The 27,258-nt window shown below is 43.9% G+C and overlaps 1 long non-coding RNA gene across 2 annotated transcripts in view; it reads left to right on the top strand.

The window, feature by feature from the left end:
- Positions 1–3,951, top strand: part of LOC111266870 (uncharacterized) — a 19,940-nt gene extending 15,989 nt beyond the window's left edge. For both annotated transcript variants that reach the window (XR_015313574.1, XR_002684293.2), the window contains exon 2: positions 3,500–3,951. This is a non-coding gene — a long non-coding RNA (uncharacterized LOC111266870). The remainder of the gene's footprint in view (positions 1–3,499) is intronic.
- Positions 3,952–27,258: the final 23,307 nt, after the last annotated feature.

The raw sequence follows: 27,258 nt of genomic DNA, 5'->3' as shown, positions 1-27,258 counted from the left end.
GTGCTGGATGGGGGAATTATGCTTACGTCGTCTATGATGAAAAGTTGAATTGAAACAACAGTCGCAGTCAACGGATCCCATCGGCAGTGGATCGTTGGGATCTAGAAGCTCTTGCTAATGCAATCCCACTATATCGAAAAATATTACTGCGATTATAGTACCTTCTGTTATGTCTTAGGTGCTATAAATGTCTTATGCATCCCCAGTAGGTTGCCGTTTGCAGAAGCTTTTCTACGAAAATCTCTTTAAGAAACAGCAGATCTATCAGAATATCAGACTCACGCCTCTGAGTCTTGTCATTTGGCCTGTCATTCCACCGGCGGCTTTTCTCACTCGATGACTGTCGCTACTTACGTTTTAGTGAATCATTATGTCTCAGACACCTCAGCAGGACATAGCTGGTCATCTTGTAGACCTTAGTCGATGTCACAAGGGGAGATCTTATGCCCTTCTACGAGTAGCTCTGCAATTTACATTTGTCAGCTAAATGTCGAATACAAATCTGCCCAGAAAAGCTACAAGTACGTATAGGCTACTTTGCACCGAACGCTGAGTACTAAGGAAAAGATGTGAGCCAATTTAACACCTCAATCTCAGATACGGTAACCTGCAGGGCGGGTGCCTCCGCCATATGTTTGCCTCTGTATTCAATGTAGTGCATATCATTAAAGTAGATTGTCATTGCTGTGTGTGCACTCTATGAAGTTAACTAAATTATCTATTATATACAAATATCTATACTAAATATAGACGTAAATATCATATTTAGTAAAGTTGTTTAAACTAACGTCGTCCTTCTTCAGTCCATCGAAGCAGTTAGTGCTCCAGTGTTCCGGCGTGTTTTTTTTTATAGGATTTGGCATGTGATGACTCTATGATTACCCATTGATAATAAAAAACATCCTGCGCCAGCAGCTTAGACAGATGTGTTGTCAGATATTTATAGCGAAGTATTAGTTGGTGTTTACAAATTTCTATGTCACTTACGTGCAAAACGCTGAATATAGTAAAATTCTATTAGAAATAATTAATGGGGTACCCATCATCAGACCATCATCAGATAATACCCATCAGACAAGGTTTACTACGACACAAAACCTCAATCCTTTTAAGAAGTTAATTGCAGCGAGCACAGGATAATCTATCACTGAGAAAATGTTAACGAGAACATTTGTCCTACCAAAAATGTCGCTATACAAAAAAGTCCTTGGCCAAAAACTTAAGAAAAGACGTACATCTAAATTGATGTCTACTTGCTATTACTGCTAGTATCTAGAAGTAATAAGGCGTTCTTATCTCAAAAGCAGTAGCATATGCACATACATGAGTAAGTTGATCACCTACACGTTTTTCTGCACTGAGTCATAACTTAGCTGGACACTGCAGTAATTTTCGCCGACTCACCAGTTAACTAGTCTTAATCGCTTCTAATTATAGATAGAGACGAATGCCAAATTTATAGATACCTGAATAAGAAAGGAGGGAGCTATCTTCCATGTTATGTTATCTAATGACGAATAGATTTGAAGCCGATGACATCGCCGTACCCACTCGCATCCGGGGGATTGATTATGCTTTTTGCTGCTGCGATATCGATAAACGTAGAAAACGCTAAAGTTTACAACGGCAAGCCACTTGAGCGCGGAACGAGTACACTTTCGTCTTCGAATAAATGAATCAGCCAATCCTCTTTTCACTTGAACGTTTGCAGGACCAGTTTCTCCCGAACACTTTGGCTTATTTCACAGGCCCTCGTTCTGTGAACGGTCGTTGCCGCTGCTTCTCCGAAATCGGCAAGCGTCGACGCTAGACAAAAAGCGAAAGCTACATGTCGCCAGGTGGGCCAATCATTGGGGGCCTGCGGTAAGGACTAAGCCACCTTTGTCCTTCTGCCACATGCGTTATACGGCTGCAGCATCAGTGCTCTTAAACATGGCGGATAGAGTCACTATTTTCATCGACAATTTCTGCGACCACGATTATCTCGTATCGTTTTGTCTGTGTTTGTGTAAGACGCATGTGTCTCTGTGATTGTATTTGCACGGATGGGTGTTAGGTTCATGTTTGCCGTTGCTGCTGCCGTTGTCAAATGTCAAATGTAGTTGATCATTCGTCGGACGACGAACGACGATGCGCCGCCGCGAAATTCATCATTCTACAAAAGCGAGAGGCAGTTGCGTCCGCAAATAGGGAAGCGTCTTGTGGGGGGCAGAATGGCAAAGGAGCGACATTATCTAGTGACCAACAGCCGTTCGAGATGGATCTGCTCGCGAGTGTTATTCCTCCAGCAGGTTCACTTTACTCTAAACGTCATCGCGATCAGTACCTTCATCACCACTTCCACAACTATGACTGTTGCTATTGTAAACCGGTTGTCCCAAAGTTCGACTCTTCTAGTTCTGCAGGCAAATCTGTGCTACGCCTGCCGAAATGGCCAGAATTTCCTGTTGGTATTGATTGGATGAGCGTAATTTTCGGATGACGCGCTCTTTCTTACGTCAGCATTCCGCCTAACCGGTATCGGATTGACGAGCGGATCAGCGGCCGATCCCGAGCTCAGAACCTTTGGATGTTCTTGAATTCGTAGCGGTACCGTTGCCGATCGGTACTATTCGTTCATCTCACGGCTCTAGTGGTAGCTGCATCATTTGTGAGTTGGAGCGCTGACTATTAATGCACTTATTTTCTTGGCGATACTAGTCCGCTTTGAAATCAGTAAGTAAAACTTAGCTACAATTCTCGATCAACTGTTGGTGCCAAGTGGGACGGATCAGCAAGCGATCATGAAGGCAGCCAAGATGCACTTTGGTGCCTTTTGTCACTTCTAAATACTCAATACTAGAACAGTTTCATAGAGACAGAAGAAAGAGAAAGCGCTAGCCAAGTACAGGAATAGCGAGAAATACGCCGACACTTCACTCGCTCTGCAACAAGCATTGGCCTATACGTATAGGCATATGCAGTGATATTTATCCAATTGTCGCAGACGCTCGCTTCTGGGTCTGCAGAGTAAACGCTGGTACTTCTTATCAAGACGTTGCTTCGTCTAAACTGTGATGACCGCCACACCACTTTATTTCAGCACGTATAAAGGACAACGTTTATGTGAGATGAACGACGTTCGGACGACTACGGTACTGCTACGCTGGATGTCAGTCACTTCTGAGCACGCCACGCAAATGCTAACAATAGTCACGTTTACAATCAAAACTTTCGAAATGTTTTGAAACGGCCCTAGGCAAAAAGGTTTGGGAGATGGCAATGATAAACCCCCTCTTCTTCGTTCCCCCTTTTTTTACCGCCATTTCTATACGATACTGTAGATTCTTCCGTTGGACTATCGTTATACTATACTGATTATCATTCTGCATGTTTGTCTTGTGTGTTCGCTATGTTATGTGGTGACTCGAAGGCAGCCAACGAACCTTTCTATTTGGCTAGATGCTTGAATGCAGTGGGACTTTTTTCTGCTATTTTCATTTTGTTTTCCTTTTCGCAGTCTGATGGATCACCTACTCGTAGTGGCTAACGGCAAAGGAGGCGGTGGTCAGGAGGGTCTTCAACTAGCCGGATCACTTTCAACGTTCGTTTTGGGTGGATCAGAAGACCAGACAGATGCCACGCGTACTGATGATGAACAGTTCGCCGCACAACGCACTAGATAATACTATATATCAGAATGAACAGACAGCGAAAAAGCAAATGGGGGAGAACCGGAGGACATGATACACTGACGGATAAGAAGTCAGCAAGAATACAAATACATGTTGACGTAAACTAGATCCTGCCTCAAAAACTTTAGAAAAATTCTCGATGCAATGTTAAAACGTTGATAAGAATTAACACCGACCCAGGTGTTGCAAAATGTAATTACGTACGGGGTGAAGGATTCTAATTACGTAACAAAATAAAAATGCCCACTTAATAACTTTCCAAAAATCAGAAATACAAGTGAAAATGAATTTTTTTTTACCAGTCAACAGAGATGATCAAAGCAAATCAAAACACAAGTAGCAAACGAGCCTTCTTCATACCTGGTGACTGAGCAGCACGATGTCTAGAAAAGCATGTATACATATATAGAGTACAAACATATCAACTAACTGGATGGTCGTTAGTATTATAAATCATAATACTATGACGCGATAGAAGGAAACTCTTCTTTCTTGGACTTTCTTTCAAACCTGGATAATATTTTTCCCGTCAGATTTCTCTGAAAAAAAAGTAAGTCAACGAATCGAAGATGACCACGTTCTCAAGGCACTAGATTCTTGTGCTTTGAAAACGTGGTCGTCAGAATCGCCTTTTGTGATTTCGTTGTTGACCTCCAATCAATTATTACGCCTGCGATGTTGTGCTAAACAAAGCAAAAAGTAAAAAAAACGTAGCAATTACCTTTCAATTGTTTAACGAAGGTTATTTAAATGAGAATCGATTATGGCCGGATCAATACATCGTTGTTGTAGTCGACAACACCAGATGTTGCAGCATTGTCGTGTGCCTGACATCTTCATTTCGGTTATGCATCAGACTCGAGCATCTTCTGGGCATAATTGGGCTTTTTTTTCTTCTGTCTTTTACCATACCGCATTAATTAATGAAGGACCTATTCTTGTTTTAAATATTACAACAATTTCAACGAACTGTTAAGGTTAGTAGTTCGCTTTTGCTATTGTCTTTCGATGCAACCTTACATTGCGGTACCGTAGAACAGAACAATTCCATCGATAATTTAGTACAGTCATATAGTGGTGCTATAAAGTTATAACGGTTAAACTTACATCACCCCAACCCATCCCATCTATAACTGCTGTTGTTGTTGTGTGTCGTCTATAAGAACGTTTTATATATTTCTGATAATCGATATACTTCTAATACTGCTGAATATAGATTTGATTTTCGTCACAGATGAGCCATCCCCCCGTTTCACTAAACGATGTGAGCGGTACTTACAAGACAAAGCCGACTGGCTAACAAGCTCATTACGTTCGACGCTGAAACTGCGAGATAATGATGTCAAGAGACCAATGAAGGGACCCAAAGTGGCGCAGAGGTATCGATATCACTTATCGGAACCGCTGGTGGCCAGCGGCTCCGATTCTCCTCAAGGAAGGTTTGCTGTGTCTTTCGAGCGATTTGACTCTGTTGTGAAGTTACCCCCGACAAACTTATCTGTATACGTATATCGCTCCATCTTGGCAGTTCAACTTTGCACCGAAATAGAGAAATCAAATGCCGTCTTGTTAGCTAAATCCAAAAAACAAATTTTTCACCTGTGCTATGACGGTTAATACAGTAACTGGCGGATCGCGGGAACGCGATTTTTACGCGCTGTTTGCTTCGTACCGTGGTGTCTCATTCAAGACAAAGAAATCCTGTCGCCTACAAGTGTCTTATCTGCCGGCGGTTAGTGTAATGTCGCGTCACAAATCAAATCGCAGCGGATTACCAACAAAGTATAAAAAAGGCAAGAAACTTTAAGCGGACCTCAGTCAGTCGCCAAACAAATGGTGGGGTTTAAGCTGCACACATGATTGCTCCAATATTGTTCCGAATCTTTCCCGAGGTAGCCAGCTAAGGGTACTAATCGACGACGTCAGTTGATCACTAAAAAATCTCATTCATCTTGTTTTCTTTGCTTTCGGATTCTTCGAGGAAAAGCCTGATCAGCTTTGCCGTTGGTTGTACGCCAATCGCGCGCTCACTCTTTATCCTATTGTAACAGGCTTTGCCTTCGGACACGGCTACCTTTGCTGGCCGCTCGCTTTTTTTACTGTAGACGACCGCACTACTACTTGAACGATCGGATATGGAACACTGGAGGATCGTGGACTTCATCGAAACTTATGACTTGTATATTTATTTGGATTTGCTCCTGCTCCAACCAAGTTTTATTTTCTCGCTTCTCTACCTCTTCATTCCTTTCCTCTCCGTCCATAAGTCTGTAGCTGTGTTGTGTCGGTAACCAGTATTACACCATCTTGTCGATCGACGTAACCCTCTAAAAGTCAACCTTGATCACCTTTAGTTTTTGGGCTGAATGTGCACGCTCATGTGGAAACCCGGCAGGCATCCTGTCGCACTGATTTTCGTTGCTGTCCGTCAGAGCGAGAGATGTGTAGCAAATCGGATCTCTCCGATGCGTATGGCCATCGTTCTTCCCCGTGTCGCCTCGCTCGTCCAACAACTAGGTTCAACCGAAGTATCTACAAGCACGATATAACAGCTACTTGGCAGCTAGCATGTGCAGCGTCATCATCATGATCAGAGGCATCGCGTGGCCGCGAGCGTACTAATCCATCCATTCTGGCTAAACTACCCCCAGCTATGTCCACACGACCGCTGCTCAGCTTAGAAACTACATCTCCTGTTTGTCCGTCTACTTCTCGAACGTTTTGTCTAACAGCAATCGTCGCAGTGAGTGTGGCAGAAACAAACAGAACGGGTGCACGGAGTCAGCTACCACAAGTCAATTCAATCATTCACTTGACCGGTAGCGGAGTTTTAGTATCGAACGTCCGAGTTAGCCGTCACAACATAACCGGGACCGGGATCAAAATCAGGACCCGGATAACGGTCCGTTGGTGATGATCTCTGAGATTAGCTGGCTTCCAGATGCAGTGACGCAGACAATCAGGTAGGAGTGATTGCCTCTTGCCTAAGTACCGGTTTTGTTCTTGCGATTGTGTGCTGATCGAAACAGTACGTCCACTGTTCATTGCTGCCTCTGCTATCTTTTCGCCTATTCTACTCGACATCAATTCCCACTTCTTCCTCGTTTAGTTCCTCTCGTCAACCACTATAGCAACCTCTGTCGTCCCCATATATATGTGCTGCAGCAGCAACAACAACAACAACAACAACGCAAGAAGATACAGATTGAGGCCTAGCTATACTATAACAACAAAGGTGGTTTTCCCGGTGAGGTCTTTACTCGGTGCGATCTGCTTTGGCGTCAAGAGCCGAAAGTAACTCAGGTAGAGTTAACAAGAGAGAGGATAGAGATAGATAGACAGGGAGAGAGAGAGAGAGAGAGAGAGAGAGAGAGAGAAAGGGAGAGAGACGGGGGGGACACACAAGCGGGAACATTTCCTCGGTCGACTGCACTCGTGTCTTTGCTCGGCCAGTTGCACGACACTTGGACCGTTAAGCTATTGTTACGATGATCGGAAAAATTGTAGTTGTTTGGTTAACTGCGATACAAAGACGGACTAAACAAAGGCATTGCAGACCTTTTTGGCCGTCTTGCCCTTGAGCTACCATCAACTACTATAGGCATATTAATGCCATCGTATAGATCGAAAGAAAAAAAAATACAACATAGAAATAAACAAATGGTAGACAAGCAGTATACCTTCACAGATGTCTTGGATAGTTAATCCGTGCAATTTTAATATTCCGTTGGATGTATCTACTTTTCGATATTTGCCAACGGTCTTCTAATCGTTGACGTTTATCTTTTCTTTTGTTGATGCTGTATAATCGAACATGAACAAACTTAGCGAATGAACACCGTAACACACGAATCCACCATTTCATACTTCACCTCGAACCCAGAAGGTTCGATTCATACTGACCTCCACTGGGTAGCATGTTCGATGGCTGCATATCTATATTGAACGACTGTTGCAGACAGCGTAACTTAAGATAAGATACAAAAAATAACTTTTTTTCTTAGTGAAATCAAGGGCCCCATTAGCCGCGTGCTGGATGGACACAAAGTTACGATGTTGCCCACCTACATCAGCATTCATTGATGCTTTCGTGATATAGCCGGCCTCTTCCTTTTTTTGTGTGGACCTGTCGTGAAGATTTGTTTGGCCTTCTTTGTTGCACTAAGGCGGAATTTGAGCCGGTGAATTTAGAGCGGAGTTGCGCAATCCAAAGCTCGAACCAACTCTATCGTAATCAGTTTTTTTCTAGCATAACTCGGAAAAAATCTCTTCTTGTTTGGCAATAGAATACGCTTTGCGTTGTCGTTTCCTTTGCATTGATTTGTATCAGTACAGCGTATTTTCCAGCACTTAGCAGCCAGCCTGTTTCAGCTTGTTTCAGTTACGAAAAATTCACGCATGCCGTTTTCTATTGGTTGCTCTTTGGAACAGAAAGGAGGCCTCTTGTCGTCTATTTCGAGGACATTCAGCCATTGCATCTTGAGATGAGAGGTGATGGAAGTTAAGACGGGAACATGGCCTGGAAAAAGTATGTCCTCTAAAACGATTGTCTCTAAACGGCCCTGAAATTCGCCGCAGTTAACTGGGTGAATACGCCTACAGAATGACGGTTAGTATTATTACTGAAAATTTTGTTATCAGTCTATGTATTAATCGTGTGTCCGTATGGGACAGCGACGTCTTCACGCGACCACACGCAACAGTACGTACATCTACTACAATCAGTTGCATACTGATGAATCAAGCAGATACTAAAGCTACTACTATCGTCTTTACTTAGCAGCAGAAAGTGACCACACCGTCCATTATCTCTGGCCCTTTTTCGCGGCCATCATCATCTTTCGTTGCCGCCGTCGAGCCTATCAAGGAACGTGGCTGGTTCGCGCCATAACACCACTCGATATTCTATACACCCACGCTCGCAGACACCACGTGCACAGAGAGGCACTTGCGCTATAACGCGCAGCAAGCTTCCCGTCAGTCACCTCTAACGAGGGCCTGCGTCGTCGTCGTCGTCGTCGTCGTCGCCGCGTTATTTAGGACGCCCCGAACTCAAGAACGATTCCCGTCTGTATTTCCGTAGGTCCGTGTCTCTATTAGTTGATCGCCGTTCGCCTACATCCACTGGAGTCAAGAGTTGCGTTGACGCGCGGTTCATTCCAGTGCGCTGCGGCTGCACACCACTATAATACTTAGCACATTATAGACGTTACTGCTGCTGTGACAGTTACTACGACAGCACGCTTCATACCGTATCCATACGTACTCCACCCACCCATCTGCCCGGCCGCCCGCTCAGGTGGCAGGCCACCGTCACCTGCCCGCCTAATACATACATAGGAAGCACACAGGCTAAAGCGTTCGAGAATCGCTGAGTCCGCTGTTGGTGTGACGACCAGTGCTGCCATTGCTTGCCGTTGCTGCTGCGCTGTCCAGCTACCCATAGTAGCGCTCACCAACAGCAGTTATGAGTTGGGCTCCACGATTCAGCCAGGCACTCACTCCTTAAGCTGGAGACACCTAGGCGAGACACCTTGGCGACCTACAAAGATTATTGATGTTGAGTAGAAGTGTTCACAAGACGCTATATAGCTACCTAGGAGCTACCCACTCGGCGATGTGAATAGGCCATAGTGATGATGATCACATCGATGATAATAATGATTATTATAAAGCTGTTGTGCAGACCATTGGCAATAATACTCAGCGAAAGCGTGTCCGTTGACGGCGCGACGCCAACTGGAACAGATCGCAGTCTCGTTGACGTTCGAACGCCACTGATTACCGGACACGGTGGAGCGCGTCTACTTTTCGATTTAGCCTATGAAAAACCAAAGAACACCGGCGCCACCGTGTTGTTCCCAATTGTGTGCATTCGTCGTAAAGTTTAGACAACCAGAGAAAAACAGGCCGACGTTAATCTCAAACGGTTATATGTTACACATGTAAATGCATATAAAATTTCTAGTTGTACTCAACAACGCCACGTAACTGCCGTCTGCGTTAAATCAGGAGCGCAGTTTAGGGTACCGCCCCTGACAAACGAGATACGAGACGAATGTAAACATACCGTATAACGACTCTAAGGTGCGCCATTAGGTAAAGACTTAAGAATAGTAACCATGGCACTACACGTATACTTTATCATAACCGTATTCGAATACGTTATTTTGTCAACCATAACAGCGCGTATGGACCAGGACCAAAAGGTGCGTCGCGGGCACGAGGTTGTAATGCCATCTCAAACACTTGTCGACATAGCGCAAGTTGTACCCTTTTTTTTTTTTTTTTCTTTTGTTAAAGTATCTTGACGAGTAAATAAACAAAAGAGCTATTAACACTCAATTGAAAGTTGAGATCATTCATAGGCCACTTATCGTAATTGTGCTTTATTTGTGGTTTTCGTTTCTTTTATACTATAATGTATTGTATTTCTAAAAAGACCTCGTTTTTTTTTTTTATTGTTCCACTGATTCGCAGCATAGGTCCAATAGGTGGTACCGTTTAATACTATGTTCCCGAATTTAATTTGTTTATGGTTCTCTTCACTCATACTTCGTTTGTTTTTACATACGATAACAGCGCTGCAGTCGAACACTGTTGAATGATAAACCCATGTGTATCGCACTAATGGTCACGGTAGTGATGCTGAATAACGTGTGTTAACTAGCCATCTGCCCTCAAATCTGGAGACTGATACGGCGCCGCTAAAGACGCTACAGGTCACAATCGCTGCTACTCGTAGAGACACGCAACAAAAGCCCTATCTTATTCAGTAACTGTCATTTCGACCATAAACGTTTGACAGACAGAAGTAAATAGTATACTTTTTGGAACGGTCGCTAAGCAGTAGCAACAAAGCATAGCTCGGCAATCTGTTTTCAATCTTACAGACATTCAGGGAGTTAACGAAAAAGCTTTGCCGCCATCAAAAGGCGGCGCAAGGTGGGGCGCATCTCGTAGGAAACGGCAAGGGGACGAGACGAGAAATGGGCTATTAGTCGTTATAGTAGTATGTTGTAGCAGTTGTTCTATCTGTGCGACTTCTCCTGCCAGCTCATTTTGTTCCTTCATCCGCTGTCTCTTCCCTCCTCTCGGTCACTTTCAGTGTGCCATAGCTACTGTGGATGGATCTTCGTTTCGATGCGCCTCGCATCTGTCGCATGTGAAGTCATCCTCGTCGTTGTGCTTGTCACCGTCATCGTTGGCATTTCTTCCCGGGTCGGCACGATTCACGCCATCGTACCTCGCCTAGCATTGCTAGTGCTCGTCTTCGATATAGCCTCTACTGCTTCTACCGTCACGCAGTTCGTCTGCTGATGCTGCCGCTTCTACGGCTGCGACTAAAACGTCGCGTAAGGTCGTTCTCACACGACGAACATTGTTCAGCCCGATCTATTACTCGTTGCTCTCTGAATGATGTCTACTTTGTCGAAATGGTAGTACCATTACGGCATCTGACGCGACACGTTGCTACTACCACCATCAGGGAGGCATAGTAACCTATCGGAGCACTATTAAACTCCGCAACAACACTGGCTTCATGCCGGGACGTCATCATGCGTACTACTGGACACAATGTCGCTGGCGTTTTGCTCCCTCCTAGTCAACTGTATTCCTACATTAGTTGCGTATCTCGGCGGGATTCGGTATCTCTAACTCGATGTGCTAGTACTATCACCGATGTTTGTTCGTTGCCGCTGATGATGAAGTCATCTGTTGGGCCACTGGCTATACGCTATTGCTGTAGTAGCCGCTACGACTGGTGAACTCATACGATGCCAGTACGAACAGGCAAGGGATAACCCATTCCTTATCGTCCGTCTCCGCTGCTGCTACTGCCGCCCGTTCTTATCGCGCAGGCTCTATCGTGACGTTATCCACTGCTTGGTTTGTTGCGGCAGATGCGTTTGTCGATTCTAGCTCAAACAACGCCGCCATATACTGTTCTATTCAATAGTGTGTGTATATATATGTATGTACATATATATACACGGGCGCTGGTTGGCGTCAATGACAGTACCAAAACCGCTGTTGAAGCTACTGATGCTTGTACACGTAGAGCGCTGCTGGGATCAGTGCTAGAAAACAATAGATAGGAAACGGGGCACGCTGTATAGACGTCTCACGGCACCACACTGTATCTCTCGGTGTGTGCCTTGTTGCACGTACTGCTCTGCACTATGCTTTTACGGTTGTTGTTGCAGCTGTCGAGGACGTACTGCCCAAGCGAAGCTCCACTCGAGCAGTCAACGTTTCGTCTCATATAGAAAAACCAATGGCAGAAAAACACTACTGCTGCTGCAGCAGCAGCAACATCAGCTTCCACTGTTAAATAGGAAAACGCCTATTCCTGGATCGGGTTGTCTGTCAGCCAATGGCTGGTTTTGTGGGGGCGGCCTTGTTTGCTTCGAAATCGGTCCCATCTGGATAGATCTTTGTAGTCACCCTTGCACTAGTTGAATTAGGCTGCCGAAAAGAAAAACAGGCATGCCATTCTTAGTAACCTATATTGGACGGGGCCGAAACGCAACGGTACCATTCGCTGCTAACAGATAAGGAGAGAAACAGAGCGACAAATCTGTTGAGGACTTGTGTTCCTGTTGCCTTAGCGACAACAACGACTGACGACTGGGGGACGTAATCGTCTGGGAGCGACCGTGCAAACATGCGCGTTTAGATACCAAGGATAAAGCCTAATGTGAAATTTCTGTTGAAATCTATAGCCAGCGATAGCTTCGTATGTAATTGGGCGGGGCAATTACCTGACGCTCCATTCTAGGCCCTCCTGTATAAAGACTTGAATCACAATTACTAAAATGACAATGCATATACAGCATACTATTATCATAAGTTACAAGTTATTATCATAAGTACGGTAAGCAACATGTATTTGAAAAAGATAAACATGACCAGTAGCTTGACTAACTATCAACTAACAAATATCTGTGATACAGTCAAATAACTATTTTTACCATTATTAACAGAAAATGCTAAACTAAAAACAGAAAAAAAGAATGGGCTGTTAAGGAAAATTAAGGAAGTTAAAATTAAGGAAAATTTATAATAAATGAATTATACCCTCTCCGCCCACCCCTCAAATGATACCCCCGCTCTAGAACGCGATTATTGTTGCGCCAAAGCAGTACTGAGTAAAAATGTCTCTGAAAAAAATGAGTAAAAATCCAGATAATTTATCTGGATCAGCTAGACGGAGTTGTGTCATCTAGATGTAATAGAACGCAGCAGTCTTGATTATTTTATGTTACGTATGTGTTGACATCATTATCCATAGGAAAAACAAAATACCAAGGAAACGCTCCAGGGTTCTATACGAATTTGTCATAGTTCCCGATGCGTATAGCATTGTGGAACTAGGTATCAGTTTAAACTTAAATAGTACACATATTGGCTTTTATGTACCGAACATCAGTAAGAAATAAGGGACGCTTGAGAGTCGTTGACGAATTTCGTTTCGAGCGGCATCGATCAGGGTTTATCCGTATGCTACATATGGATATTGTGTGTTCTATCCGATAATAAATAGTGAAAGCATACATCGAAAGCTGCTCGACTTCACACAAAAAGTTCGTAAACATATCTTCATTTCATTCAAACATTGTCTTCAGTAGTACATTGAGACATCGTTGGGTGGCCTGAACAAACCTTAACGTAACACCCATTTCAATTGCGTAAGCAGATCCTTAAAAATCTCTAACTGTTTGCTATTATCGCTGGGGCTTCTATCAGCGTTGCATGCGGTGCGTTTCTCTTATAGCTCTGGCATCAAAAAACCTATCAGAGAGAAAATAGAAGCCTAGGGGGCGAAGTATAGAAGCGGATTAGTTCAGAACGTCGCTTATACGTATCCGAACGACAGGAAAAAGACCGTGCTATCTCGTTGAGCGATAGTTGGATCGGTTTGGATGGGCTGGTACGTTTTATTGGCCAATTAGACAAACTGCGGCCTTCAGAGCTGTTGCTGCTTTCTTAATCTTTCTATGCCACAGCAATGACAAGAAAAGAAACAGCATTCGTAGTAGTTAGGGTAATACAATTGTGTGACGGACTAAACTAGAAGACAGCGATATCGCAACGCAATTGCCTATTTTCTTTCTCCTTCTTGTATGGTCTTCGCGGCAGGTTCAGACAGACGCCCTCCGACGAAATTGCGCATCGGCGCCGGAAATCTGCGCATAGTCGCCACATTTGAGCTGAGCGAATGTTTGATAGGGATTCCACTGTTAGCGGTGAAGTGCGTGAACGGTGCTAGGCCCCGTCGGTGGACGGCAGGATCTGTATAGGTCGAAGAGACTAGCAAGCAAACAAATGAACGGGCATCCAGGCAGCTACCTAAACAGTCCTCGAGAAATGAGTTGTGTCCTATTGCTCTCTAATCAGAGCTGCTGCCTCGAAAGATTACTTGAAGTAGCTATCTGAAGTCAAGATATCTGCCCGGTGCCTTCGCACGCCTCAAAGGAAGCACACAGACACCCAGGCACGGCAGAAAGAAAGCTTCTTCTTTCGGAAAACGTTGCGTCTACGGGATGTTGTTTAGAGTCCGTCTTACTCTGTCGCCTCTCGCTCGAGCGTTCGTCGTTTCTAGACGAAGTGATCGTTCGAAGAGGCGGCTGTGGGAGTCTAGCTCAACTGCGAAAATCCAACTCATAGTAAAGTTTGTAAGAAGAGACGAATAGTAAACAAGGGTAAATTGTAGCTAACTGGCTTGAGCGACGCCGTCAGACTCCAGCAGGTGAATATCAACCGGAAATGATCTCAACGGCTTGAAAAGATAGAAGTGAGGACTGACAAGCAGACCGACAGGTAGACAGGCGACGTGCGGCGTTATCTTCGAATCTCGAGCTTGTATCCATAGAGAATCGTCAGTCATCAAGCAGCGATAGATTGAGAAGACCAATATAATACATGTTGATGAGAACGAAGGGGCTCTTGAGGCTTTGCGTCCTCGTAATCCTCGTCATTATCAGCATCATAATATCATATGATGCATATTTGCCGTTGCATACTCCATTCTACAGGATAATAGCGGGAGATCTGATACTAAATGATCTGAGACCGCGATAAAAACTACAGTGATAAAGAATCATAGAATATATTGTTTATAGACCTTTGATTTTATTATCCGTTAAACGTACGCTAAACGAATATTTCGAATCAAGCGGATGATGGCGCTTCTGCTTATTGGCACGTATAGTCGAGCCGCAGTTGGGACATGTGGTCGTACAGCGACGTCGGTGGCATAACGACAAACATTTGGGCATAGTTTGAATACCGTATATTTTTTCTAAAAAGATATTTCGATGCCCATAATTTTTCACCAGCAATCTTCTAATGGTAAATTGCTAAAATTGGGGCGTTTACAAAAAGCTAAAATTGTAGGGAGTCAAGAGGGGTTTCACACAGATAAAAATGCGCTGTAAAAGAATATAGTGTCTTCGAAAACGAAGAAGTTGTTGTTGTCGGGAAAACAAGTGGAAATTTAGTTTTCAACAAACTGAGACGCTAAAAAAGCTGTTTGGATTCCCGTTTACAATTACGTACCCTGCTCATATATAATAGTCTGGCAGGAGAAACAGGTAGAGGTCGAGGCCTTTGTCATTCTAACAACAACTACCTTTTAACACGTCCTAAATGACTGCATAAAGACCATAGGGCAGCATGCGTCGCCAATCGATTAAATCGTTTTAGACTGCTTTTACATTCGCCCGTAGAGGGGTGCCGAGACAGTGAGGCAGCACCTACGCAAGCGATTTCCAGTTAGGTCTACCTGAACAAAACAATAGACGACCTATAGTTTAGCAGCATGAAATATTGTAGAATAGAGTGCTTCATCTCATGATAAAGATGCATTACCGAATGTCAACTAAGATAAAATAGGCCTCTAGTAGCAAAAACGATCACCGCAATTGCACTGCCATCAGTAATGGGCGATGTTTCAGTGGTCATCTAGCCAAATAAGTCACGGCGACACGCGACCGTTATAGAGGATCTAGTAATTGACTATTCAAAATAACTGTCTAAATTCTGCAACTTAGAGACGGAAACAAAGGACGCCGGTTCTATTGCGTAGGACAGGTAGGACGTTGCCTACCTGGGCTATGGTTTTTCTAAGAAAAGTAGCTAATGGTCCCCTGGTTAGTTCTTATTTTAGAAGACTCGTTAGAGTTGCACTCAATAGGCGTTTAACTACTTGCAAATAATTATGGGTGTCAAAACTACTTAGTCAACATTATAGATGGCATATACTGAAGCTAGGAGAAACGGCTGGAAAAAAATGCAGCATCTATATATTATTTTCTATTTCAGGTATTCTCTATAATTACAGCCACTTAGCGCAGTCGTTGCATATATATAAGTGTGTATGTGTGTGGTGTCTTTTGTTGCCCGGAGGTGTTAATTATAAATTATAATGATTGTCGCTTGGATTCTTTCATTCGGTATCATGAAAAATATGTCACCCTTCTAGTAAAAAAGATGGCGGAATTTGATATGACACGAGGCACACTAGAATCGACGCGTTTACTCGGATTCGTAGGTTTTGCTTCGATTTCGACTCTTTTTTCTCCTCTTGTTCATTAACACGTCATCCCTTCTTACTCAATTCTTAATTTTATCGTCATAGCAAGCGCCCTTTCGATCCAGGCAGACGTATTCGCCAAAACAGCGGACATCTTGACATGGCCTCGTCTGCGCCTACGGTGTACTGTCGACGGCTGCTTCTTCCGACGGGATGAATCAAAAAATCTATGGTCAAACAATTCTCATCGTCAAGATTCTACAATTGTTGGTTAAATTCGACGTGGTTTATTGATTGCTTCGATAAAATGTAAGCCCCTCGATAGCCGTAAGCCTGATTTTTTCACTTGGTCTTAAGCAAATCTTCTTGAAAGCAGAGGCACCGTAAAGCAAAAGTGCGGTCAGTCATCAGTTGACAAGGTGGCACCGCGGGTAACTGTCACAGTTCTTCACGACTTTGTCATAGTAGTTATTTACCACTACTCTTCAATTTGTACAGCTTTGTTCGAAAGTGCAGAGCAAAGGGAGCCACGGAGACCCATATCGTTTGCTATCTTTAAGAGTGAAACACAGTCAGTTCGGCGACGGTATTCGACTTTTTCTGCTGTTGGATGTTGAGTTAACAAAAGCCAGGACAGATGAGTGACGGCAATTCATTCTGACACACGATGGATGCGAAATCCATTTGTCACTTAAGCAGCTAGCCAACCCATCTGAAGACGGCAGTCCCCCATACCTTCCAAATTTTCGGCAGGCCTCTTATTCAATTTGCCCCTGAATATCTTGGATTCGTATATTGTTTGCCTAATCCATTAGCATTTTGGGGACATCATCCACGTGGTCCGAACGTTCCACGGTACGCTTAGTTCAGTTGTATACCATTATAGTAGATCTGCACGTGCATGTAGTAATCCTATAAATACAATCGTTCGTACAGCTGGCTTCAGTTGCGGCTGTTGCCGTCAGAAAGGTAAAGTTCGCCCTAAGTAGTTCCGATTACATTTGTCCTAATTATTATAAGGGCTTCCGATTTTTTTGTAGGCAAGGTGCTAAATATCAGAGTCGAATACATAGTATATTAAAGCGTTTACAGAGAAAACGATTAACAGGAACATTTAAAATGCTATGCAAATGGTCCTACTCTGGTAACTTATTTGTTTATTCAACTTAGGAAAGCATGAGATGGTCGGGGTTCGAACCCGGACATAGACACACGTTGCTTCGTACCGTGTGTAAAGCTTAAAACGCTTTTTTCGGTAATATGGCTAGTGAGGCCGTCAACGCTACTACTGACCGTAGATTAATAATTTTGTTTCGACCCGTTCCCTATATGTGATATAGGAGCCATTTATATTACCATATTTCTATCTTAACTTAGTTCTTTGATATGTTCTGATGACTACAAAATATTTATCATGTTAACTGACACTGACGATAGATGTCGAGAAAATGTAGGATACATGAGGAAATATCAAAATTAACCAAACGAAAAGACCAGAAAATGCGGCTTCTTCGTAAGGGCCAGAGGCTGACTGGGGAGATCGGTTAAAATGTGATGGGAGGGAGGTATCGGACCGGGATTAGGCAAAAAGAGTGCGAGAGGGGGAGAACCCACGATTGGGAAGGTAAATAAATAAATTGATCCCTGAGGAACTCCCGCCTATCCCAAATTGCCTTTCGCAGATCGACCGAGTGTCAGGTCGAGCTTAAAGCGGTCGACGAGATCCTTACAAGTGTGTGCTTGCCACTGTCTGCACTCGAACGAACACAGGCCATCGTCGTACGATTACTATTTGTCTGTAGCAGAACTAGAAGAAGAAGGCCGTAATGGCAGTAGACCAATGTACTGTTCAAAAGCTCACCGAGGGGTGATTATACTCAATTCGGTTGGAATTTTGCCGCAGAAAAATTTGGACGAGGTGAAAAAAGGCTTCCAACATGGATAATAGTAAGTTTTATATGATTGCAAATAACTAAAAGCTACAAACGTCACAGATGGCAGAAGAACGGAAATGATGTTATTTATTATTATTTAGCCAAAAAGGAATGTTTATGTTAACGTATAATAAAACGCTCCTTTCCTTTATAAAGAATCGAACGTTAGAAAGAGACAAATAATCCCATTGCAATAACATTTTCTCAGTTCAATTTTTATCTGTCAAACTGAAACTGTAGTGGATATTGTGACATCTCCGCAACGCCCTAGCTTTTATGAGTGCTTTTGAAAAAGAAGAACTTGAACATAATATCAGAGCCGAACAGACCTACATGCAAGAAATAGAATAACGAGTGGCTCAAAACACCTCCTTGTTAGACAGGGTGGTGAAGCAGTTCCAAAAGTGATGATCTGAGAACAACTCAGAGCATACCCCTGCGCGCCCCAATAGAGACTTTTCTTTCCTCACCATCGAACATGTATCCCATCTACGCTCTGACCCCGGCAACGAGAAACCTGGGCTTCGTTTATATTTCTGGATACAGTCTGCAGAAGCCACAAATCAAGTCGGGACAACAGGGCGCACAGAAAGGAACGAACTGAGATGGAAAAGAAACCACTAACGTTTGACACAAAACGAGCATTCACCAGATACTACGCACGCGCGAAGTTACCCATCAGTCTACATAGTGAAAATCATAATGATATGTTTCTTTAGATGCTGCATCCAGGACCGACAAGCGAAAGAGGCTGGCTATACAGTCACTAGAATGATCCCTAACACAAAGTACCTTATTTACGTATTTGTAACCAATGTAGCCGATGTGAGACAACGCTATGGTGCTAGCGGTATACTTTGTGCAGACCAGCCTAAAACAAAATGAGACAAATTTTGCCCATAAGGCAGCGGATAGTTCGCGCATGCCCACACTGTCGCTCGACACCACTCATGCGACATAAATTGGCAGCAAAACATCTCAGTACACAGGGGTTCGCCCGTCTTATTACCACCGCCACTGCCATCAAAAGACATTGGGGGAACAACAGTCATGGGGATGTGGGGAGAAGTTGATTTTCAATGCAACTTATCATCGTTTCTGTCTCAACGGTCGCCTGTCACGTAGAGTATGAGAAGGGCCCGACGTGATTTGTCGATGATCTCATTATTGAAAGCACACATAGAAGTGTGCACTTGAAGCAAAGGCAGTCTAAGAGTCGGGAAACAGCTGAGACCAACAACTCCCATTCGAACCTGTGAAGCTGCATCAATATTTTTCATTGCTGATACTTGCTTTTGCTGCTTAGAACGTACATTTTGAAAAACTATTATGTATTTTGGTCTGTTTTTTTTTTCTAAGTCGAGTACTTCCGCTTGGCTTTGACATAGAATTCATACCTGCTGATTAACAATTGTATTGCTATATATTAGTAGATCCTATTCGACGGAACAGACTGTTAGGTCTTTCGGCTTAGTAAATATTTGTGCTCGCAGGCAGTCTTTCATATCTTCTTATAGGCTTTTGCAATCAGTCAGATGCGATATCAGAGTTTTTTTTAAGGTAGTAAAAACCTATTATCATATCTGTTTAGCCATTATACATACTTGTATTAAGGTGTGACATTAGCCAGATACTGCTATTTGTCAGTTGATCACTGTTAACGCTTCACTATGATGCCGTTTAATACAACCGAAATTGTCTCTATCAGAATACCATCGACGTATAATTTTTGCCAAATACAATCGTGGTTGAGAAGCTGAGAATGAACAGCGGCCGAGACTAGAACCACCGAACACCATTGTCTGTGCTCGAAGTTCCCAAAGTCTTGCAAAGTTACCCGTTGCCTGGACGACTGGATGGCAAAATAAAGCGCTAGCTAGACAACGGCTGAAACATGTCAGAGCTCCCCATCGCTAACAAAAGCACTTGCACGCCCTAAATAGAGCTGTCGCTGGTTGGTACCGATACTCTCGCGGCAGCTACTACAAAATCTAGCAGCAACAGCAGTAGCGGTACAAGTGGCAGAATGGCAATTGTACCCCGTCTCAACCCTCCTGTCTCAGTTTCTATTTCAATGTTCATTTACTAAATGTGACTCACTCCTCTTGACACCCATGTAGCTCGAGGCCGCTGCCCGCAGTTCTCAAACTCCCACTTACTTCCTTCCGTCCCTTGTTCCTCTGCGGCCTCACTAGAGCCCTGCACGAGGTGTTCCCTGCCGCTGCAGGCTACTGATGGTACCTAGCCGGTAGCGACGCCATGCAGTGCAGGTGCTAAGATGAGCGCTATCGCGCGGTGCTGGTATCTGAAGGCCAGTAAGTCGCCGCTGTTACGACTGACTCTCCATAGGCTTCTCTGTGCCTGTCCCCCGTGCTTGGATGTGGCTGTGCGTGCATGTGTCTGCGAATGTAAGTGGATAGCATGAACAACGTGTGCGGAGTACATGAGCACAATTCCTGCGCGTGGTCGAAGACGACGGCATTATATGAATGAGCATTTCAGGAAAGATGTGTCGAAGCGTCTTCCCTTATTTGTCTTATAACTAGCCAGTATATGCACATATAGAAGGGAACGAGGGGCGAAGCGTATTTAAGTAGAGCGCATGAAGGAAAGTCTAAAAAGTCACTCTTCTGGTCAGTAGCAGATTTTGAAGCCAATCTCGACACTGAACAGGTCCCTTTCATTTGATGTCAGCGGCCTTTACAGCCGCGACCGCCTCTCCACTGCAGTGAAAAGCAAGATATAGTGTGCTGTATATTGTAGCGCCCTTGCACCGCACCGAAGCATTGTGGCGGCCTCCACTTACGCCGAATACTTATTCTCGCTCACCCTTCACACCTCCATAAGTTCTCTATGTCCGCCAGTCGTCCCGCGCCATGTTACCATAGGCGACTTTCAGTCGAGGCAAGCAATACCCTAAGGCTCTATGCGGTTGTCTTTGAAAGATGAAGTGATATTTGCCCGCAATGCCGGGTACTTTCAGAATATGCAGCTACATGTATTTGAAAGAAGGAACTTGCGATGTCGACGATTACAGAGATGAGCTGTACAGCAGAGCGTATATAGGTTGATATGTTTAAACAACCACACTGAATTATATCACTTCGTAATTAGATTCAAACGAGAGCAAGAGTTAGCAAGAGAAGGAGGGGAAGACAGGGCGGGTAGGCGCCAGGAGTCAGGAGTTACCCCAGATGACTATTATCGCGCACGTCGCTCACGTTGCTCACTGAAGAGTACTATAAGGCTACGGTTCAGTCATAAGCTTTACTACAGCAAACTTCGCGTTCGTGCTTGAAACAAGACCAAGGGGGAAACAAGGAAACAAGGATATAGTCAACCCGCCATTCGGTGTCAGCTATATATTCTAATACCGCCTATTAACCAAAGGATTGCGGCAGCCTTTGGAAAGGGTTACAAAGCGTTTACAACGATAGTAGACATTGGCTTGTACATTGGTAAAGCAGCTTTTTCAAACCACGCTGCATTTTGGGTCTGGCATCGTGAAGGGTGTCTAGCTATCAGGCGGTTTCAATACACACTTACAATACGCTGCCCCTGATATCGGACGAAGCAGCCATGCTTGTGGTCGTGACGGTAATGCAACTGGTAGGGCTTGAGAAACGTGATTACTTCAGCATTTTGGCAATAATTACCTTTTTGGACAAACTTGGCCAAGAACTCATTGTGCTACGGACGATAGCGGAAATAATTACGAATGTAATTTCTCAGAGTTTATTTGCATAGGTTATGTCTGCAATTTAGCTGAGATATAGCTAATGATTTCCTGTGCAAGAACTATTGTTTTGAAGGATATTACGAATATACGTATAGTTATGCTAAGTAAATTTTGTGCCTTAAAACAGGCAGTTAAAAAGTTCCTATTGGGCCTGCGTTGGCAATACTCGAACGATTAATACGATTCTCGTCTCCTTACGTGAGCAGATTAAGCAAAGAGACGTCATCAGCGTGTAGTTTATCGCTTAACTTACGCGTTTCAGTTGCTCGCTCGTTAGAGCGGCAGCTCACAAGAGAATACGTCACTCAGTAGTCGTAACCATGAGTAATTTCATTTCAATTCCTGTGAATCTCAATGCATTTAGACAGCTTCAACAACAGCTTCGTCAAGAATGCTTAGCTCCAGGTCACACTATTTGGCCTGAACTTTTTCTCTCGTTGTCACGATAGTATCGGCAAATTTAGTGAAAGCGACATCGGTTCGATCGTCCCATTGGCTGTTTTCGACCCCCAAGACCCTACGAAGCCAAAACAAAGGAAACAAGAAGAATGACCCAGAACGCGTACATGCCACCGCTAGAGATATGTCCAGTGGGAGCTCTTGTTATTTCGGCAAGAAATCTTGTTCTATAGAAGAGGTAGAATATCAGGCTCAAGTTAGCGATTAATGCCAGCCCTACGGAGTTGGCTACGAGTGCCAATGTAGTACAACTTTTGTGTCCTTTAACCTAATCAAAGGCTAGGGTCACGGACAAATTGTAGCAGGCCCAAGAACCATTATGAACAAATAGGTATGTCGGCCAATTGTTCTCGTTGTTGTCATTGCTATTGTTGTTGTCGCTGTTATTGTTTTTGTTGCTGTCATTCTTAGTATCTTAATTTGCATTTACACAGCCGAGCAGACGCGGCGTAGCGGCAGGTGCCCGGTGACCACTGGTCGCACGCAAGGATCCACTTGGGCATCTTTCATAGCGAAGCAATGGTCATACAATAGTGGGTTTGTCACATGTAGGAGCGACTTAATCCGGTAGCTTAAGCCATTTTTCACTGTCAAACGCGATGCGGAGGTTTCTTATACGCGGGCAGTGTGTGAGCTCTCCGTGTTAGACGGTTCCGCCCCCCGGCAGGCTCTAGCCATCACTAGCGATTGGCCAAGACGCATCTTTTTCCTGATCACTATTGCTGCCACAGTAGTTACAAAGTTAGCTGATCATTTGTAGTATATGTAACTGCTAGTTTAAATAAAGACATAAGCACAATAGTTCGTGTATCGTGCTAACCGACTATAATACGGATACGGCTGACGCAGTAGCTGTCGTAGCAAACAGGCTTGTGCTGACGGAAATGTCGATAATAGCGTGCATATCAGTAGCAGTGTTCCTGACTCATTTCTATTCGTTTCTAATTAAATAAAGACAACCGCAACAGCAGCTATATATTTCATGCGGTAAATGAGCTTAAGGGTTTAACTTATACGAAGACCTTTCGAAACTGGATTGCGTGCAGATAAAGCTAAGACTAATTTTTAATGATATCTTTCATAAAAGTATTCTGAAACACGGTGTAAAGAACGATATCCTTCTATGGAATAAGCGAGTCGTACGGGAGCTAAAAGAGCCTGAAGGTGGATATCTGTGCCTGCCATGGCGTCTACAAGTCGGTTCGTCATAATAATGGCTGTGCCGTAATCCAAAGCTAACAACTAATGGGTTTAGAAACCCGGGGTATTTACGTAATATATTCGAAACGAAAAGCAAAAAGGCAGCTGTACATATTTTAATCGAAAGGCAATATAAGCAGCAAGGACCTAGCCCTGTTATCTGGAGAAACAAGTCATGTAAACCTTAGCTGTTTATGTAATTGGCCATATTGACTGCGAGCTCGCATAATGTTCCGTATTTGATTCTTATTCACAACCCTTCGGATCCAGAAAGTGTCGAAAATTTACTAATGCGTTTTTCAAAAGTTATAATTTTGAGATAAAACGTCTTAAAGTACTTGTCGCGATCGACATGTCATCACCCTATTGCTTTGTTTTCGTTCACCGGAGGCTCAAGGCTCACTGGTGGCGCCTGACTACAGAAAGCAGAGCTCCTTTTAGCGGCGCGTTTATTCGAATTTGTGCTTAAGGTCGTTTCATACAGGATTCTAAATTTACTCGATGAATGGGCACTAAGATGTCCCTCAATTGGGTGCACTTCTGCCCAGACAGGTCCATATTCGTTCGGTGGGCATTTCCACATAACTATTATGTGTAAGTAGAAGTTATTCGACAAGAGTCAGTTTATAATGGAGATAAATAAATGACACTAATCGAAAACAGTTATCAGCTAATCAAGTTAAATGCCACTACAGAATCGGATGAGGATGTTTATATCGATTATCTATAGCGTGTTTTTCACGCACGCTTAGAGCAATTCGTAAAGGCGTATCATCGGTTTCGCGGTTCGATTCAAATAGCTGCTTTTTCTCATAATAATATGGCTCATCTTTCTGAGTATATTAATAAGATTCGAGATATTTTACGTAGACCGCCACATGTATGGATACGTCCACATGTCCCGGTCTACTTGACGCCTTTGTCCGGACATCTATGCAAAGTCGAGCGTTACATTGTCGTCCACCGTTTGACACGTCCTGTCTTTACACTATCGATGCTCTGTGACACTCGTTCCCTATCCTTATTTTTTTTTGCTTTCGTTTGAAATCGTTAGGACCACCCCGAGGCAGTCTGATTAGCTACCACTAAAATGATGAAGTGTGTCTTTTCTTTTGGGGAAAGACCGAAAATCGTCCAGACAACTGCCACGGCTGTTCTGAACACCCCTGACGGTGTTGTTGTGGTTGCGTCAGCAACGGGACTCCAGCCTGTCGATCGACATCTCGAAGGAATAAGAGTTGAAGTTTTCCGCCCGGGCCTCGCTTGCTGTGATATCTGCTGCAGCGCCTGCTCGCAGTAAACATCGCACGCCTGTTTCAAATATGATTTTGCTTCTTCTCTCTACAGACCCTTTCCTGCTGGTTGTCTTCAAATTTTGATCAGAAGTGGCTGGCTGCGACCACTCAACGAGCACAGCGAGTGGCGTTTTCTTGTTCCTGAAGCCGCTCCTCGTAGCCTCGCGAGGTGTCCCCGAGCGAATCGGCGAACGGGCCATCAGGGAGAAGTTGAAATGATTTCACTGTTCTTCGACAGTAGTACTCTGGCGATTGGCAATCCACCTCGAAGGGAGTTCGCCACACCTGGGTGATCCATCAGACCATCGTATAGGACCTCGGATAGCCAGTCATGAGCAGGCAATTAAACGCTGTCGGACGCTAGAGGGGGCTGCCCATAGAGCAAGCATGACGGGAACATGTGACACGCAATGTGGTACTGAAGCTCAATGAAGACACCCACCATAGCAAAGCTCAAAAATGGTGGCATGTATGCGTGTCCATGTGCAGGTATGTTCGGGATGGTGTGAGACCGTGTGCCACATTAGCGGCGCTGTGTGCTTTTGGGTTTGTGTTTTTCTTAATGTAAGCTATTGTAATGTGCTGCGATGGCAAGAGCTATGTAAACTTTTCTAGCAAACACGCGTATTTCGATATATGTTTTTGATTTACAGCAGCAGAAACTTACAAATAGCAGCTTCAAGTTTATCCCTGCTACTTGTACGCTGGAAATATCTGTCGCAAATTGAGATTTTATTAGCACCACGATCACCATTGCCAACTTGTTATAGAAAATATTTAACCTTCGCCACTAAGATAATCGACTACAAAATGAATAATGAATGTTTGTTTCAGAGCTGCTTCTCAGCGGTGGTAGTCGATATTTAAGGCGTAATCACCTACGTAGGTCAACCTTTTGACGAGACATGTCGCCATCCACCCGAAATTATTCTCGTTCTTGGAACAGAAACAATGGCATCTACCTCACAGACAAAAGTTACCCAATATAAAAAAAAAGCGAATAGAGAAAGAGTGAATAGACTAGAAGAGTAGAAAAAATATCTACACCACCTTAAATGCGGATGCCTTGCTCACAAACAAATGCCGTACACAGCAATCTTGTCACCTGAATGATTGCTATCTATGGGGTCATCAGGTTGTTACTCTCCCCGTTATAGCTATGAGCTTAGTTACCTCACAGACTCATCTCACCCATGCTCCATCGAATGGACACAGAAGATGGAGGGGCAACTTCTAGGGATCAGATTCAATCAGTCGTTTGTCTATAGATGAATGGGCTGCAATAATAGAACAACGACAGAACAAGATTTCGTTCCGTAATATAACGACTAGACTCATTTGCGGTTAAGAAACAGCAGCATCCCAAAGCCCCAAATCAACGCCATCTTAAGGAGCTCAACGTACATGCTTGCCATCCAACTTTTCGTGTCATGTCCTAGCTTACTTCGTTAGGGGCTTCGCTCGGTTTGAGCACTCCTGCTACCGTCAGACGGTGGGTTGGTTTCATAGCAGATATTTGTTCCAACGAAAGATCTGCTATGAAACGATTGAAGAAAAACACGAACAGATATAGTTCATTGAAAAGCTGACAAGGAGAGCGCTTTGGCGATTTTGAGTGTGGCCATTTTTTAGTCCTGTTCCCTCGTCGATTTCGTGCTGACTCGCCGATGTTCTGAATGTGTGGGAACACACAATGAACACGGATGTGAACGCCGCGATAGAAAAAAAATAAGAGCTTGTCCTTATTTTCATACAGTCGCCGAAACCTCTTTGATGCCGGAACGCTTCGTTTACGCGACGCTGACTTTTCCTTTTTTCGAGCTCATTTCGCCAGACTCGCATTTAGCTTGAATACTTCAGATCCTGCGCTGTTTCGCTGTAACAGTATGCTCGCCGGCACGATTCGCTGGTAGCAAACATTGATTCGACAATGCGCAGTAGCTTTTGTTGTAATATACCTCAACAAATTAATGAGAAATTGAAACAGATACGTTTATGCCTATAGCCTAACCCATAAACGTAACGTTGATGACTAAGCACACATAGCCTTTTCTCTGAGGCTTCTATGAATGCTATCGGTAATTAAATCATAACGTAGTTACCTGCAACCGTAAGAATTGTCTCGGCCTCAATGAACTCTATTATCGAACAACAATCATCTATACTTGTCTATTTACTCAATTGCGTTACGATGTTCTTCGCGGAAGAACTTGGGGTATTTGCACCTAGCCAATGAAAAGCAGTTTGTTTTTATCGGTTTAGTGAGAACCGTGTTTTGTGGGTCCCGCCAACGGGAACGCAACCGTACAAATGACTGCAGCAGATCTAACGGCATCAGCTTCAGCTACCACAGCACGACCCATCTCTCATAGTTATTCGCTGCTTTATCGTTCAAGTTAGAAGCTGACATAGGGAAGTT

This window comes from Varroa jacobsoni, unplaced genomic scaffold (assembly GCF_002532875.2).
Source record: "Varroa jacobsoni isolate VJ856 unplaced genomic scaffold, vjacob_1.0 scaffold_1123, whole genome shotgun sequence".
NCBI classification, from domain to species: domain Eukaryota; kingdom Metazoa; phylum Arthropoda; class Arachnida; order Mesostigmata; family Varroidae; genus Varroa; species Varroa jacobsoni.
The sequence above is the reverse complement of the archived record's forward strand: the minus strand, read 5'-3'. Positions and strand labels throughout refer to the sequence as shown.